Below are 17,056 nucleotides of genomic sequence, written 5' to 3'. Positions count from 1 at the left end.
AGCTGTTTTTTAGTGTTTTTTTGAAAAAAACACCCGAATCCAAAACACACCCGAATCCGACAAAAAAAATTCGGTGAGGTTTTGCCAAAACGCGGTCGAACCCAAAACACGGCCGCGGAACCGAACCCAAAACCAAAACACAAAACCCGAAAAATTTCAGGCGCTCATCTCTAGTGGACACTCACTCAGGTTAGAGGAGAGGAGATTCCGCACAATACGGCGTAAAGGCTTTTTTACGGTAAGGACGATACGTGTTTGGAATTCCCTGCCTGAGGGAGTTGTAATGGTCGATTCAGTCAACACCTTTAAGAATGGGTTAGATAAATACCTAATGGATAAGGATATCCAGGGTTACGGGGCATAGTTACGCACTATGGTTATTATAAAAAAGAGGGGTAAAACGTAACGGCAGTCATCAACTTCAGTCAAAATTTTATACAAAATAATCGTGCATAGGAGACCACAAATAGGTTGAACTCGATGGACATTTGTCTTTTTTCAACCTTAGATACTATGTTACTATGTTACTATATATATAAACACACACACACACACACACACACACACACACACAGCCACCTCCGCCGACCACAGCCTCCTCTGCACCGCTGCTGCTGATCACAGCCTCCTCCGCTGACCACAGCCTCCTCTGCACCGCTGCTGCTGATCACAGCCTCCCCTGCTGACCACAGCATCCTCTGCACCACTGCTGCTGATCACAGCCTCCTCCGCCGACCACAGCCTCCTTTGCACCGCTGCTGCTGATCACAGCCTCCTCCACCGACCACAGCCTCCTCCGCACCGCTGCTGCTGTTCTCAGCCTCCTCCACCGACCACAGCCTTCTTTGTACCGCTGAAACTGATCACAGCCTCCTCCGCCGACCACAGTCTTCTCTGCACTGCCGCTGCCGACCACAGCCTCCTCTGCACCGCTGCCGCAGACCACAGCCTTCTCCTCCTCACCGCTGCTCATTAGGTAATCTAACCCTGCTGCCTTTCTCTCTCTCTACTATATGTCCTTGCTGTCCCTCTCTCTGTCACTCTCCCTGTCCCTATGTCCCCGCTGTCACTGTCTCTGTCCCTGAATTTTGGCTCATAATGTGTGACATAATGTGAATTTGGCTCATACTGTGTGGGGTAATGTGAATTTGGCTCATACTGTGTGGGGTAATGTGAATTTTGGCTCATACTGTGTGGCGTAATGTGAATTTCGTCTCATACTGTGTGGGATAATGTGAATTTCGTCTCATACTGTGTGGGGTAATGTGAATTTCAGCTCATGCTGTGTGGCGTAATGTGAATTTCGGCTCATGCTGTGTGGCGTAATGTGAATTTCGGCTCATACTGTGTGGGGTAATGTGAATTTCGGCTCATGCTGTGTAGTGTAATGTGAATTTCGACTCATACTGTGTGGTGTAATGTGAATTTTCACTTCGATCTACAGTATGGTGTCCAATCATGTTAGCGAGTATTATTATTATTATTATCCCCTTTGGCTATTGTGCCTATATATAGGTATATATACAGATAGATATAGTGTTTGTGACATATATTTGGGTTGGGGCCACATTACCGGCGGCCGGGATCACATAACTGCATCCCATATATTTTCCGTACAGTATGCTGCAGCATGTGTGGTGAGATGGTCACTATAATGTCACGCCAGCTACTGACTACAAACAAGTCATTGCCTGCCAGAATATTTAATTTCTGTTTTTTGTTTTGTTTTTCATTTTCGTAAATGCCATTTTATATGTATTGCACCTCTGAATGTTTTTATAATGAGAGAGATATGTAGATAGAAGGGGAGTGACATTATGTAAATATGCATGACCTGTTTGTAGTTATTTTCTGCAGCAAGCACCACTATGGCATAGTATACAGCATTACAGGCCTGATCAGAGTCTGACCAGTGGTGATGTTGGATGCAGTGGATTGATGATTTTCATCTGAGTTGCGCTGCACATACATCCTGATGGTGTTTGTACAGATGTGCACTACAGATACAGACATACGCACAATGTAGTGTATTAGAAATGTGTTGGGCGTTACTAGGCGGTTACAGGGGGGTGGCCAATCAGATGCAGATGTAACATAGTATGGGAGTGTTGCTTATAGAGATGCTGATTTCCTCACATTGGAGGCCATACTCCTAGGGATGATCTGCACCTAGCATAGTGTTGGTGAAAGTTACGATGGTATGACCAAAGGTGGCATCTAAAAATGCACAACGCACAATTGTAGCATCTGTAGATACTGAAAGTGGGTATCTCTGTCCTTGCATATTTGGATGCATGGATGTACATGGATGCAGGGAAGGGAATTGTAGTGTCACTAGCATAAAGTCACAGGCGCAACTGCAGCAAAAGACACAAGGAAGGCTTCAACTGCATCCAACTCAGAATCAGACCATATGAGTAGGGATCCCGCCCCATCGACAGATCTCACCTCTTTAACAAACTCCACCAGAAATTTTCCGGGCTGCTTTTCCATCCCAATACGCCCCTGATCCCTGTATATCTTTTTCTGCTAGAAATTTGTCTAACCAAATTTTTTTTTTGCTTTGTTTTTATATAACAATTTTTATTAATGGTATACATCCATATTACAACATTTGTATTCGATAAGACATGGAGCAAGAGTTACTCAAATGATGAAAGTGTAGGCTAGTCTTGTCTTGTCGTCCTTGGTTGGAAATGGTGCATTGATGGCAATATATGATGAAGGAACAGATCAATATATATTATACTGAAGACAAATCCAAATGCCAATGTAGTATCATGTCATCTTAAACTGGAACCCGTTTACTAATATTATGTAACCAAAGGGAAAATATAACAGTATTAAGAACTATTCAATTATCACTATTAATAGCCGGCATGTCAAAGTATTGCCGTCTGTTCCTGAGAAAGAGCTAGTGATGTATTAAAGTCGAAGGAAATTAATGCCAAATGGTAGATGGCATTTGTATAGCATAATAGCCATAAAATGTTACTCCATAGTACTAAATGGAGAGAAGTATGCCAATATAGAAGGGATGAAAGAGGAAAGGATAGATAGAGAGAAAGAAAAGTTGAGATAAGGAATAGTGAAAGTAAAGAAAGGAGCGGAAGGGAGGGAGAGAAGAAAAGGAAAGAAAAAGGGAGAGAGAGAAAAAGGAGTGATATGAAAGGATAAAACAAAGATAAAAAAATACAGCTCTACCTAAGTGTATTTGCGCGTGAGGAAATTCTTAATGATATCACAATATAAGCGCATTATACTAATCTATCTCTGTCAGAACAAATACTTCAAAGATTGGTAAATGGGAGTATGAGAGAAAAGTGAAGGAGAGGGGGTGGACTCTCCGAACCCGGGCAACACACTATAGGGGTGAGGAGGGATACTGTATAGAGGGTGCTGAGCCCTCAAGTATACAATGGATTCTGTCCGTTGAAAGAGAGAGAAAAAAATATATATATACAATACTTTAATGGGGAGACCATTGAGTGATGTCAAACATTTTGGTTAGCGAGATTCTCTCTTTGTCTGGTAGAGACAGAAGATAGTAGTGCCATTTGTTCAGAAATTTAGAAAGGTTCTCTCCCCTGGCCAGAGTCACAGATCTTCTGTCGAAGAGAAATAGCTGTCTAAGTTTCTGCAATACCTCATTAAGGGATGGTGCGGATTTGGTGGTCCAATGGATGAGGATTATCTTTTTTGCAATCGTCACTACGATAGTAAGTAGAGGGTTGATCTGAGATGTGTGCGGACCAATTCTCCAATTAGTGAAATTTGCACATAGGCATGCTAGAATGTCAGGTTGTTCCCTGGCATGAAATAGTCTATTAATGTAAGCTATAACTTTGTGCCATAATTTTTTGATCTTTCCACACGACCAAAAGGAATGTAAAAATTTGGCTTGGTGTGCTGAGCATTTTGGACAGTCTCCTGATTCCTCCAAAACCATATGGCTTCTCTGTGCAGGGGAAATATAGGCCCTATGGATAGTTCTGAAGTGAACCTCCTGTAAATAGGAGGAGTTAAGCCAACTCATGGATAAATTAAGAGTAGGACATAAATCAGTGATTTCAGAGATCGTGGGTATATCATGTGACCAGCTAGTAGCATTTGATGATGGGGAGGCAGGGCACCTAGCGAGCATTAGTTTGGGATATAGAAGGTTAGTCTTGTACGGTCTGTGTACTAGAGATTGGAGTAATAATAGTATGAGATCCTGTTTGTCGGGATGGAAAGTGTGTGTGTGTAGAGATATTGCGAAGTGGCGAGCTTGTAAAAACATAAAGAATTGGTTGTTAGGAAGTTGGTAAGTCTGTTGGAGGGCAGAGAAAAAGAGTGGTATTCCCCCTGGGTCAAATACGTTTGCAGTTGTCGATAGTCCCTTAGCCTTCCATTCAAGGTACAGGCGATTGGTTAAGGATGGTGGGAACGCTGGATTGCCCCACAGTGGAATGTATATGGACGAAGAGTGGTCTCGGTGTAAGATTTTATTAATGGAAATCCAGGTTTTGTACGTATCTGTGAAAATTATGTTGTTGTAGATATGTGTTGGGATTTCCTGCTTTCTGGAGTGGAGTAATGAACATGGGGAGTAAGGTGTGAACATGGCCGTGTCAAGATTTACATCTGTGTATGTGGAGGACTCTAAAATCCAGTCTGAGATGTAACGGAACATGACAGAGTGTGTGTACATGCGAAGATTGGGGGCTTTGAGACCTCCATGTTTAATGGGATTTTGCTATTTATTCAGAGAAATTCTGGATTTTTTATGTTTCCATAGAAATCTAGAGGTTAATTTATCAAAGGTGGCAAAGTCAGAGGTTTTCAAAGAGAGTGGCAACAGTTGAATGAGGTAAAAAAATTTGGGGAATATAATACTCTTTACAGCAGCGAGGCGACACAAGAGTGACAATGGGAGATCCTTCCAGTTATCATATAGGGTGGCTATTTTTGTTAATAAGGGGGTGTAGTTAAGTTTATAGATGTTGGCGGTGGACGGTGGGATTTTGATCCCTAAGTACTTTATGCCTTCCTTAGCTAGATGAAAAGTGGAGAGGGATGGGATGTTTTGAGTGGTGGGGGGAGGGCCATTAATGGGTAAGATTTCGGATTTGGATATGTTTATTTTGAGGCCTGCAGTTTGGCCAAAAGCTGAGATAAGGGACATAACTTGAGGGACTGAGGAAGAAGGGTCAGAAAGAAATAGAATCATGTCGTCTGCGAACAAAGAAATCTTTAATTCCATTGACCCAATAACAATTCCAGATATATTGGTCGAGTTGCGAATGGCTATTGCGAGAGGTTCAATGGCTATGCTGAATAGTAAGGGTGATAGTGGACACCCTTGTCTGGTGCCTCTAGCTATGGGGAAGGGGGAAGAGAGAAACCCATTACAGGAGATTTGGGAGGTGGAATTGGAGTATAAGGCTGTTATTATATCAATAAATGACTTAGGGAAACCAAATTTATGTAGCGTGTGATATAAGTGAGGCCATAACACCAAATCGAAGGCCTTCTCGGCGTCCAGTGATAGAATGATAGCTGGCTTGGTGGGAGGAGAAGCGTTCATACACTGGATGACCGAGAAGACCGTCCTTAAATTTATCACAGAGTGGCGGCCGGAAATAAAGCCAGTCTGATCTTGGTGGATTATGTGAGGTAATATCGGTTGGAGGCGATTGGATAGAATTTTAGTCAAAATTTTGTAATCAAGATTGAGTAAAGATATGGGCCTATAAGAACTAGGGAGAGACAGGTCGCGGTCTGGTTTGGGTAGAGTTTTTATTATTGCTGAGGTGAAGTAGAGTGGGGGATTAAGGTTTGCAAGGAGGTGATTATATAGCAAAACTAAAGTGTCTATAATTTTGGGGGCTAGTAGTTTATAGAATTCGCCTGAAAATCTGTCAGGGCCTGGGGCTTTGTCTCGTTGGAGATGCTGGATAACTGAAAGGATCTCCCTGGCCGTGATGGGAGCCATTAGAGTGTCAGAGAGGGATTGCGGAATGGTAGGGAGTGAGGGGTATTCCCATATAGGCGAGGTAGTGGGTGTAATCTGGGATAGGGTATCTGTATGAGAAGAGGAAGAAGGAGCAGAGTATAGCGATTCGTAGAATGATCTCATCACCTCCGTAACTTGTTGGTTAGAGGTTGTTATTTTGCCATCATGTGTTTTTAGAGGGTGTATGAGCGAAGGAGAGCGAGAACCATGAAGTAAGTTGGTCAAGAGCTTGCCAGTTTTGTTGCTAAATTTGTGATATCTATAGTTTATATTAAAGAGATGTTTATCACCTAAAGATTGGAGATGATCTTCAAATTTGTTCTTTGCTTTTATGTATAAATCTTTGTTTGCAGGTGAGGGTGATGTCTTGAATTGTTGGAATGAGGACGTTAATTCTGACTGTAGCTGTAGGTAGGATGAGGCTAGATGTTTTTTAGATTTAGATGCATATGAGATGATCATGCCCCGTAAAACTGATTTGGCTGTTTGCCAAAATATTGGGGGGTTAGAAGTGAGGTGAGATATATTGTTAGATGAAAATTCATCCCATTTCGCCATTATTGCTTCACAAAACAGTTGTGAGCTCCAGATTTTTGTGACAGAAGGATCATGTGAAAGTTGAAGGTCAAACCAGATGAGGGCATGGTCTGAGAGAGAAATTGATATTGAAACTGAGCCTTAATAAGCCACTCTCTGACAACAATTATTCACTCAGGGCAGTCTTTGTGCAAAATTGCTGGCATATGCCACTGATTGCTGGAAGATGGAAAAAGTCCTGCAACACATGCGTTTGTATAAATGGAATGGCGTCCAGGTAGTGAAGAATAGTTACCAAGTCCCTGGTGGTAATTCAGCCGGGTATCCCACCTAGCGGGGTTCTGGAGTGATCTCTTTATCCCACGCAGTGAAGATGGTGGTTCTCCCTTTATTAATGCCCACACTGAAGGGACTGGAATCTCCTGATGAAAGGCAAAGTCCTGTATAACGCCTGCAGGAATCCTCAGGAACGCCCTGGTCAGAGATGTGGCCCCCCTAACGTGTTTCACTGTCACTTGGCAGCTTTATCAAAGGTCCTTTGATAAAGCTGCCAAGTGACAGTGAAACGCGTTAGGGGGGCCACATCTCTGACCAGGGCGTTCCTGAGGATTCCTGCAGGCATTATACAGGACTTTGCCTTTCATCAGGAGATTCCAGTCCCTTCAGTGTGGGCATTAATAAAGGGAGAACCACCATCTTCACTGCGTGGGATAGAGAGATCACTCCAGAACCCCGCTAGGTGGGATACCCGGCTGAATTACCACCAGGGACTTGGTAACTATTCTTCACTACCTGGACGCCATTCCATTTATACAAACGCATGTGTTGCAGGACTTTTTCCATCTTCCAGCAATCAGTGGCATATGCCGGCAATTTTGCACAAAGACTGCCCTGAGTGAATAATTGTTGTCAGAGAGTGGCTTATTAAGGCTCAGTTTCAATATCAATTTCTTGGCATCATTAGTGCCGCATTATTTTAATTTGTGTATGTGTATGTGTATTTGTGTAATTGATTTTAATTAATATAAAAATTGAATTTATATGTCAGCGCAGTTAGTATTTCTTGTTTTGTTCATATTTATGCTATTGGGGTGAACGACTATCACCCCCTTTCCAACAGCAGCTTAGAAAACCAGCCCAGTTACAGCGCCTGTTGTTTTTACCATTCATGGTAAAATTTACTTTTTCTTTACATGGTCTGAGAGAGAGATGGTTTCTATATTAGTAGAAATGATATCGGGAATTAAGATATGGGAAATTAGAAAGTAATCTATTCGGGATAGGGTGCCATGTGCAGCAGAGAGGCATGTGTATTCTCTGTCAATGGGATTGAAGGCCCTCCAGACATCAGTGGTTTGGAGGGAGGAGGCAAAGTGGGGTATACCAAATTTTGGTAAAGAAATGGATTTAGAAGTAGTGTTAGAGCAGTCAAGGAGCGAGGAGGAAATTAGATTAAGATCGCCACCAATAATTAGTCTTTCTTGGAGGATAGGGGATAATTTAGCTATCAGTGTGGAAAAAAATGATTTTTTGTAGTTGTTGGGTGCGTATATATTTACACAGTACATATGATGTGTCTTGTAAGGTAACATGTGCTATGATAAATCTGCCATTAGGGTCAGGTGTAACCCTGGTCACCTTTAGAGGTAGAGATGATCTGGCTAAGATTATGACTCCACGAGCCTTGGAAGAAAAAGGAGCTACCGCTATAACTGTCCAGCCCATGGTTCCTAGTTTTTTCGACTCCAGATCCGTTAGGTGAGTTTCTTGTATGTATGCTAAATCTAAGTGTTGTTTAGTTAGGTATTGCAGGATTCTACGATGCTTGGCTGGGGAGTTTATGCCGCCCACGTTCAGAGAGCCCACCTTAAGGTGGGAGGGTGTCATAAGTAAAAGTTACCATGTAAAGATGGGACAGAGAGAGGGAGCTATGTAGGCCATATTTTGAGTAGGGAGAAATGGATAGGTAGAAGGAGAGAAGAAAGATTCAAAATAAGAGAGATAACATAATTGTGATAAACAAAACATATTGCAATAATGTCCTGCATAGGACTTCACTAGGGGGTAACCTAGGTGATTTGCGGCATGACCAGCATACCAACTTCCGATTCATCAGTATAAAGGAAGACATAACCTCGGGAGGACTAGAGATGAGCGCCTGAAATTTTTCGGGTTTTGTGTTTTGGTTTTGGGTTCGGTTCCGCGGCCGTGTTTTGGGTTCGAACGCGTTTTGGCAAAACCTCACCGAATTTTTTTTGTCGGATTCGGGTGTGTTTTGGATTCGGGTGTTTTTTTCAAAAAACACTAAAAAACAGCTTAAATCATAGAATTTGGGGGTCATTTTGATCCCAAAGTATTATTAACCTCAAAAACCATAATTTACACTCATTTTCAGTCTATTCTGAATACCTCACACCTCACAATATTATTTTTAGTCCTAAAATTTGCACCGAGGTCGCTGTGTGAGTAAGATAAGCGACCCTAGTGGCCGACACAAACACCGGGCCCATCTAGGAGTGGCACTGCAGTGTCACGCAGGATGTCCCTTCCAAAAAACCCTCCCCAAACAGCACATGACGCAAAGAAAAAAAGAGGCGCAATGAGGTAGCTGTGTGAGTAAGATTAGCGACCCTAGTGGCCGACACAAACACCGGGCCCATCTAGGAGTGGCACTGCAGTGTCACGCAGGATGGCCCTTCCAAAAAACCCTCCCCAAACAGCACATGACGCAAAGAAAAAAAGAGGCGCAATGAGGTAGCTGTGTGAGTAAGATTAGCGACCCTAGTGGCCGACACAAACACCGGGCCCATCTAGGAGTGGCACTGCAGTGTCACGCAGGATGTCCCTTCCAAAAAACCCTCCCCAAACAGCACATGACGCAAAGAAAAAAAGAGGCGCAATGAGGTAGCTGACTGTGTGAGTAAGATTAGCGACCCTAGTGGCCGACACAAACACCGGGCCCATCTAGGAGTGGCACTGCAGTGTCACGCAGGATGTCCCTTCCAAAAAACCCTCCCCAAACAGCACATGACGCAAAGAAAAATAAAAGAAAAAAGAGGTGCAAGATGGAATTGTCCTTGGGCCCTCCCACCCACCCTTATGTTGTATAAACAGGACATGCACACTTTAACCAACCCATCATTTCAGTGACAGGGTCTGCCACACGACTGTGACTGATATGACGGGTTGGTTTGGACCCCCCCCAAAAAAGAAGCAATTAATCTCTCCTTGCACAAACTGGCTCTACAGAGGCAAGATGTCCACCTCATCTTCACCCTCCGATATATCACCGTGTACATCCCCCTCCTCACAGATTATCAATTCGTCCCCACTGGAATCCACCATCTCAGCTCCCTGTGTACTTTGTGGAGGCAATTGCTGCTGGTCAATGTCTCCGCGGAGGAATTGATTATAATTCATTTTAATGAACATCATCTTCTCCACATTTTCTGGATGTAACCTCGTACGCCGATTGCTGACAAGGTGAGCGGCGGCACTAAACACTCTTTCGGAGTACACACTTGTGGGAGGGCAACTTAGGTAGAATAAAGCCAGTTTGTGCAAGGGCCTCCAAATTGCCTCTTTTTCCTGCCAGTATAAGTACGGACTGTGTGACGTGCCTACTTGGATGCGGTCACTCATATAATCCTCCACCATTCTATCAATGTTGAGAGAATCATATGCAGTGACAGTAGACGACATGTCCGTAATCGTTGTCAGGTCCTTCAGTCCGGACCAGATGTCAGCATCAGCAGTCGCTCCAGACTGCCCTGCATCACCGCCAGCGGGTGGGCTCGGAATTCTGAGCCTTTTCCTCGCACCCCCAGTTGCGGGAGAATGTGAAGGAGGAGATGTTGACAGGTCGCGTTCCGCTTGACTTGACAATTTTGTCACCAGCAGGTCTTTCAACCCCAGCAGACTTGTGTCTGCCGGAAAGAGAGATCCAAGGTAGGCTTTAAATCTAGGATCGAGCACGGTGGCCAAAATGTAGTGCTCTGATTTCAACAGATTGACCACCCGTGAATCCTTGTTAAGCGAATTAAGGGCTGCATCCACAAGTCCCACATGCCTAGCGGAATCGCTCCGTGTTAGCTCCTCCTTCAATGTCTCCAGCTTCTTCTGCAAAAGCCTGATGAGGGGAATGACCTGACTCAGGCTGGCAGTGTCTGAACTGACTTCACGTGTGGCAAGTTCAAAGGGCATCAGAACCTTGCACAACGTTGAAATCATTCTCCACTGCACTTGAGACAGGTGCATTCCACCTCCTATATCGTGCTCAATTGTATAGGCTTGAATGGCCTTTTGCTGCTCCTCCAACCTCTGAAGCATATAGAGGGTTGAATTCCACCTCGTTACCACTTCTTGCTTCAGATGATGGCAGGGCAGGTTCAGTAGTTTTTGGTGGTGCTCCAGTCTTCTGTACGTGGTGCCTGTACGCCGAAAGTGTCCCGCAATTTTTCTGGCCACCGACAGCATCTCTTGCACGCCCCTGTCGTTTTTTAAAAAATTCTGCACCACCAAATTCAAGGTATGTGCAAAACATGGGACGTGCTGGAATTTGCCCATATTTAATGCACACACAATATTGCTGGCGTTGTCCGATGCCACAAATCCACAGGAGAGTCCAATTGGGGTAAGCCATTCCGCAATGATCTTCCTCAGTTGCCGTAAGAGGTTTTCAGCTGTGTGCGTATTCTGGAAACCGGTGATACAAAGCGTAGCCTGCCTAGGAAAGAGTTGGCGTTTGCGAGATGCTGCTACTGGTGCCGCCGCTGCTGTTCTTGCGGCGGGAGTCCATACATCTACCCAGTGGGCTGTCACAGTCATATAGTCCTGACCCTGCCCTGCTCCACTTGTCCACATGTCCGTGGTTAAGTGGACATTGGGTACAGCTGCATTTTTTAGGACACTGGTGACTCTTTTTCTGAGGTCTGTGTACATTTTCGGTATCGCCTGCCTAGAGAAATGGAACCTAGATGGTATTTGGTACCGGGGACACAGTACCTCCAACAAGTCTCTAGTTGGCTCTGCAGTAATGATGGATACCGGAACCACGTTTCTCACCACCCAGGATGCCAAGGCCTCAGTTATCCGCTTTGCAGTAGGATGACTGCTGTGATATTTCATCTTCCTCGCAAAGGACTGTTGAACAGTCAATTGCTTATTGGAAGTAGTACAAGTGGGCTTACGACTTCCCCTCTGGGATGACCATCGACTCCCAGCGGCAACAACAGCAGCGCCAGCAGCAGTAGGCGTTACACGCAAGGATGCATCGGAGGAATCCCAGGCAGGAGAGGACTCGTCAGAATTGCCAGTGACATGGCCTGCAGGACTATTGGCATTCCTGGGGAAGGAGGAAATTGACACTGAGGGAGTTGGTGGGGTGGTTTGCGTGAGCTTGGTTACAAGAGGAAGGGATTTACTGGTCAGTGGACTGCTTCCGCTGTCACCCAAAGTTTTTGAACTTGTCACTGACTTATTATGAATGCGCTGCAGGTGACGTATAAGGGAGGATGTTCCGAGGTGGTTAACGTCCTTACCCCTACTTATTACAGCTTGACAAAGGGAACACACGGCTTGACACCTGTTGTCCGCATTTCTGGTGAAATACCTCCACACCGAAGAGCTGATTTTTTTGGTATTTTCACCTGGCATGTCAACGGCCATATTCCTCCCACGGACAACAGGTGTCTCCCCGGGTGCCTGACTTAAACAAACCACCTCACCATCAGAATCCTCCTGGTCAATTTCCTCCCCAGCGCCAGCAACACCCATATCCTCCTCATCCTGGTGTACTTCAACACTGACATCTTCAATCTGACTATCAGGAACTGGACTGCGGGTGCTCCTTCCAGCACTTGCAGGGGGCGTGCAAATGGTGGAAGGCGCATGCTCTTCACGTCCAGTGTTGGGAAGGTCAGGCATCGCAACCGACACAATTGGACTCTCCTTGTGGATTTGGGATTTCGAAGAATGCACAGTTCTTTGCTGTGCTGCTTTTGCCAGCTTGAGTCTTTTCATTTTTCTAGCGAGAGGCTGAGTGCTTCCATCCTCATGTGAAGCTGAACCACTAGCCATGAACATAGGCCAGGGCCTCAGCCGTTCCTTGCCACTCCGTGTGGTAAATGGCATATTGGCAAGTTTACGCTTCTCCTCCGACAATTTTATTTTAGGTTTTGGAGTCCTTTTTTTTCTGATATTTGGTGTTTTGGATTTGACATGCTCTGTACTATGACATTGGGCATCGGCCTTGGCAGACGACGTTGCTGGCATTTCATCGTCTCGGCCATGACTAGTGGCAGCAGCTTCAGCACGAGGTGGAAGTGGATCTTGATCTTTCCCTAATTTTGGAACCTCAACATTTTTGTTCTCCATATTTTAATAGGCACAACTAAAAGGCACCTCAGGTAAACAATGGAGATGGATACTAGTATACAATTATGGACTGCCTGCCGACTGCAGACACAGAGGTAGCCACAGCCGTGAACTACCGTACTGTACTGTGTCTGCAGCTAATATAGACTGGTTGATAAAGAGAAGATGTCTATGTAACTATGTATGTATAAAGAAGACTGAAAAAAATCCACGGTTAGGTGGTATACAATTATGGACGGACTGCCTGCCGAGTGCAGACACAGAGGTAGCCACAGCCGTGAACTACCGTACTGTACTGTGTCTGCAGCTAATATAGACTGGTTGATAAAGAGAAGATGTCTATGTAACTATGTATGTATAAAGAAGAATGAAAAAAAACCACGGTTAGGTGGTATACAATTATGGACGGACTGCCTGCCGAGTGCAGACACAGAGGTAGCCACAGCCGTGAACTACCGTACTGTACTGTGTCTGCAGCTAATATAGACTGGTTGATAAAGAGAAGATGTCTATGTAACTATGTATGTATGAAGAAGAATGAAAAAAATCCACGGTTAGGTGGTATTACAATTATGGACGGACTGCCTGCCGAGTGCAGAGACACAGAGGTAGCCACAGCCGTGAACTACCGTACTGTGTCTGCTGCGACTGGATGATAAATGATATAAAAAATATATATATATCACTACTGCAGCCGGACAGGTATATATTATATATTATATAATGACGGACCTGCTGGACACTGTCTGTCAGCAGAATGAGTTTTATTTTTATAGAATAATAAAAAAAAAAAACACACAAGTGAAGTCACACGACGAGTGTTTAACTTTTTCAGGCAATCACAATATAAGTATACTACTAACTATACTGGTGGTCAGTGTGGTCAGGTCACTGGTCAGTCACACTGGCAGTGGCACTCCTGCAGCAAAAGTGTGCACTGTTTAATTTTAATATAATATGTACTCCTGGCTCCTGCTATAACCTATAACTGGCACTGCAGTAGTGCTCCCCAGTCTCCCCCACAATTATAAGCTGTGTGAGCTGAGCAGTCAGACAGATATATAATATATATAGATGATGCAGCACACTGGCCTGAGCCTGAGCAGTGCACACAGATATGGTATGTGACTGACTGAGTCACTGTGTGTATCGCTTTTTTCAGGCAGAGAACGGATATATTAAATAAACTGCACTGTGTGTCTGGTGGTCACTCACTATATAATATATTATGTACTCCTGGCTCCTGCTATAACCTATAACTGGCACTGCAGTAGTGCTCCCCAGTCTCCCCCACAATTATAAGCTGTGTGAGCTGAGCAGTCAGACAGATATATATAATATTATATATAGATAATAGATGATGCAGCACACTGGCCTGAGCCTGAGCAGTGCACACAGATATGGTATGTGACTGACTGAGTCACTGTGTGTATCGCTTTTTTCAGGCAGAGAACGGATATATTAAATAAACTGCACTGTGTGTCTGGTGGTCACTCACTATATAATATATTATGTACTCCTGGCTCCTGCTATAACCTATAACTGGCACTGCAGTAGTGCTCCCCAGTCTCCCCCACAATTATAAGCTGTGTGAGCTGAGCAGTCAGACAGATATATATAATATTATATATAGATAATAGATGATGCAGCACACTGGCCTGAGCCTGAGCAGTGCACACAGATATGGTATGTGACTGAGTCACTGTGTGCTGTGTATCGCTTTTTTCAGGCAGAGAACGGATTATAAAGTAAACTGCACTGTCCTCACTAGTAAACTCTCTCCACTCAGTCTCTACACTTCTACAGTAACAGTACTCCTCCTAGTCAGCTCCAGTAAATCTCTCTCAGTCTCTTATAATCTAAATGGAGAGGACGCCAGCCACGTCCTCTCCCTATCAATCTCAATGCACGTGTGAAAATGGCGGCGACGCGCGGCTCCTTATATAGAATCCGAGTCTCGCGATAGAATCCGAGCCTCGCGAGAATCCGACAGCGTCATGATGACGTTCGGGCGCGCTCGGGTTAACCGAGCAAGGCGGGAAGATCCGAGTCGCTCGGACCCGTGAAAAAAAACATGAAGTTCTGGCGGGTTCGGATTCAGAGAAACCGAACCCGCTCATCTCTAGGGAGGACCCTAGCTGCCCGGGGCAAACCCACCAGGCTATAACGAGGAGGAGGGGACAAACCATTTGTAGTCATAATAAACAATTGAGTTAAAAGGAGGAGTGGGGGGGGGGGAGGGGGGGATGCTGAGAGGAAATTATGAGTTTATGCTTCAACTGAAAACTGTATGTCGTTAGTGACATCAAAAGGCAGCACATCAACCTATAGGATACATAGTTACGTATATAATAATGTCATAAAAGCTAATGGAACAAGGAAGTGCTTATACCTAAGTGTATTTTAGTACTATAGCTAAGAAAGACCTGCAAGCACTAGTTGTATGTTTGAAGCAACGGTAACAGTTAACAATGGTAAATATCAACAGAGCTGTCATTCGGAGTCTGAGCTCGGGAGGATAATAGCAGACCATGATAACTATCTAGATTGCTATGTGGCGTCAGAAATGTCCTCATGGTGTCCTTGAGCTTCATCTTTGAGGAATGCATCGGCATCACCAGGGGTGGAGAAATCATAAAATGAATCGCCAATGAATATGCGTAGTTTTGCTGGATATTGGGGGGCGAATTTCCATTTCATCTGTACCAGCTGAGCACAAATAGGTGAGAAGGCCTTCCTGGCCCATGTAAGTTCAGGGGAAAAGTCTTAGAAAATAAGCAGCTTATTTTTTTCCCATATCAGTGGGCGTACTTGTCTAGAGGCAGTCCAAAGGGCTTGCTTGTGAAGGTAATTTAAGCAGCGGAAAATTACTACTCTGGGACGGGTGTTTGCAGGACGCAGGTTGGGGCCGATTCTATGTACCCTTTCTATGACAATGTCTTTGCAAGCATCGGAGACATGTAGCAGCTGCGGTAGCGTGTTACTAACAAAGCGCTCCAGGGCTATGTCTTTCACTGATTCAGGAATACCAATTATTCTCAAATTGTTTCTCCTGAATCTATTTTCAATATTATCAAGCTTATTTAAAAGGTGATAATTTTCCTTTTGCAGGCGGATAATGTCGTGCGGCACATCTGCCATGTCGTGAGCTATTTTCCCCATTTGTGTCTCAGTTGTGGTCACTCTATGAGTGAGATTTTTAAGTTGTGTGGAAATGTCAGTGACAGCCTGTGACAAAAGAGGCCCCATCGTGGCCGTTATAGCTTGGGCCAAATCAGAGTGTGTAATGGGAGAATCAGGGTGTCTCTGTGTGACAGACTTATCTGTTTCAGGAGTGGCTTTCTTGTGTGCCGGAGACGCTGGCGGCGAGTCTGTGTCCGGCGCCATCTTTGATTCTGCTCGGCGCTCGAAACAACTGTGTGCGGGCGGAGGTGGACGGAGTCAGAAACTTCTCCATGCACTGGGGGAGAGGGGGGTTCATCCCTGGTCGGTGGAGGCTCCGGGGAGCCGTTAAATGTTGATTGAGGTGGGTGCGTCCCGGGAGCTGCACGGACACGCTGCTCACAGCATGAACCCGGAACCGGAAGTCTGTCTAACCCATTTTTAAACGCATTGACTGAGTCCGCCATTACAACTTTCTCTGGCAGTGTATTCCATATTCGTATTGCCCTTACAGTGAAGAATCCCTTCCTGCGCTGATTACAAAATCTCCTCTCCTCAAGCTTTAGCGGATGTCCGCGCGTTTTATGTAGAGGTCTTTTAGTAAACAACTCCCATGATAACTCCGCATTTTGCCCCTTTATACAGTATATTTGTAAATATTAATCATATCTGCTCTTAGTCATCTAATTTCTAGTGTAAACATATCTAACCTAGAAAGCCTCTCTTCATAGTCCAGTGTCTCCAACCCCTTAATCAATTTGGTAGCTCGTCTCTGAACCTTTTCAAGTTCTAATATGTATTTTTTATAGTGTGGTGCCCAGAACTGTACACAATACTCAAGATGCAGCTGTACCAATGAATTGTACAGTGGCAAGATTACGCTCTCATCCTTTGTCTCAATTCCCCTTTTATCCCATTATCCTGTTTTAAGTCATGTCTGGAAATTCCTTGCCCTCATTCATAGCCTGCTTACATTCCTGGACT

This window comes from Pseudophryne corroboree, chromosome 1 (genome assembly GCF_028390025.1).
Source record: "Pseudophryne corroboree isolate aPseCor3 chromosome 1, aPseCor3.hap2, whole genome shotgun sequence".
Taxonomy (NCBI): Eukaryota; Metazoa; Chordata; class Amphibia; order Anura; family Myobatrachidae; genus Pseudophryne; species Pseudophryne corroboree.
This window is presented reverse-complemented; position numbering follows the sequence as displayed.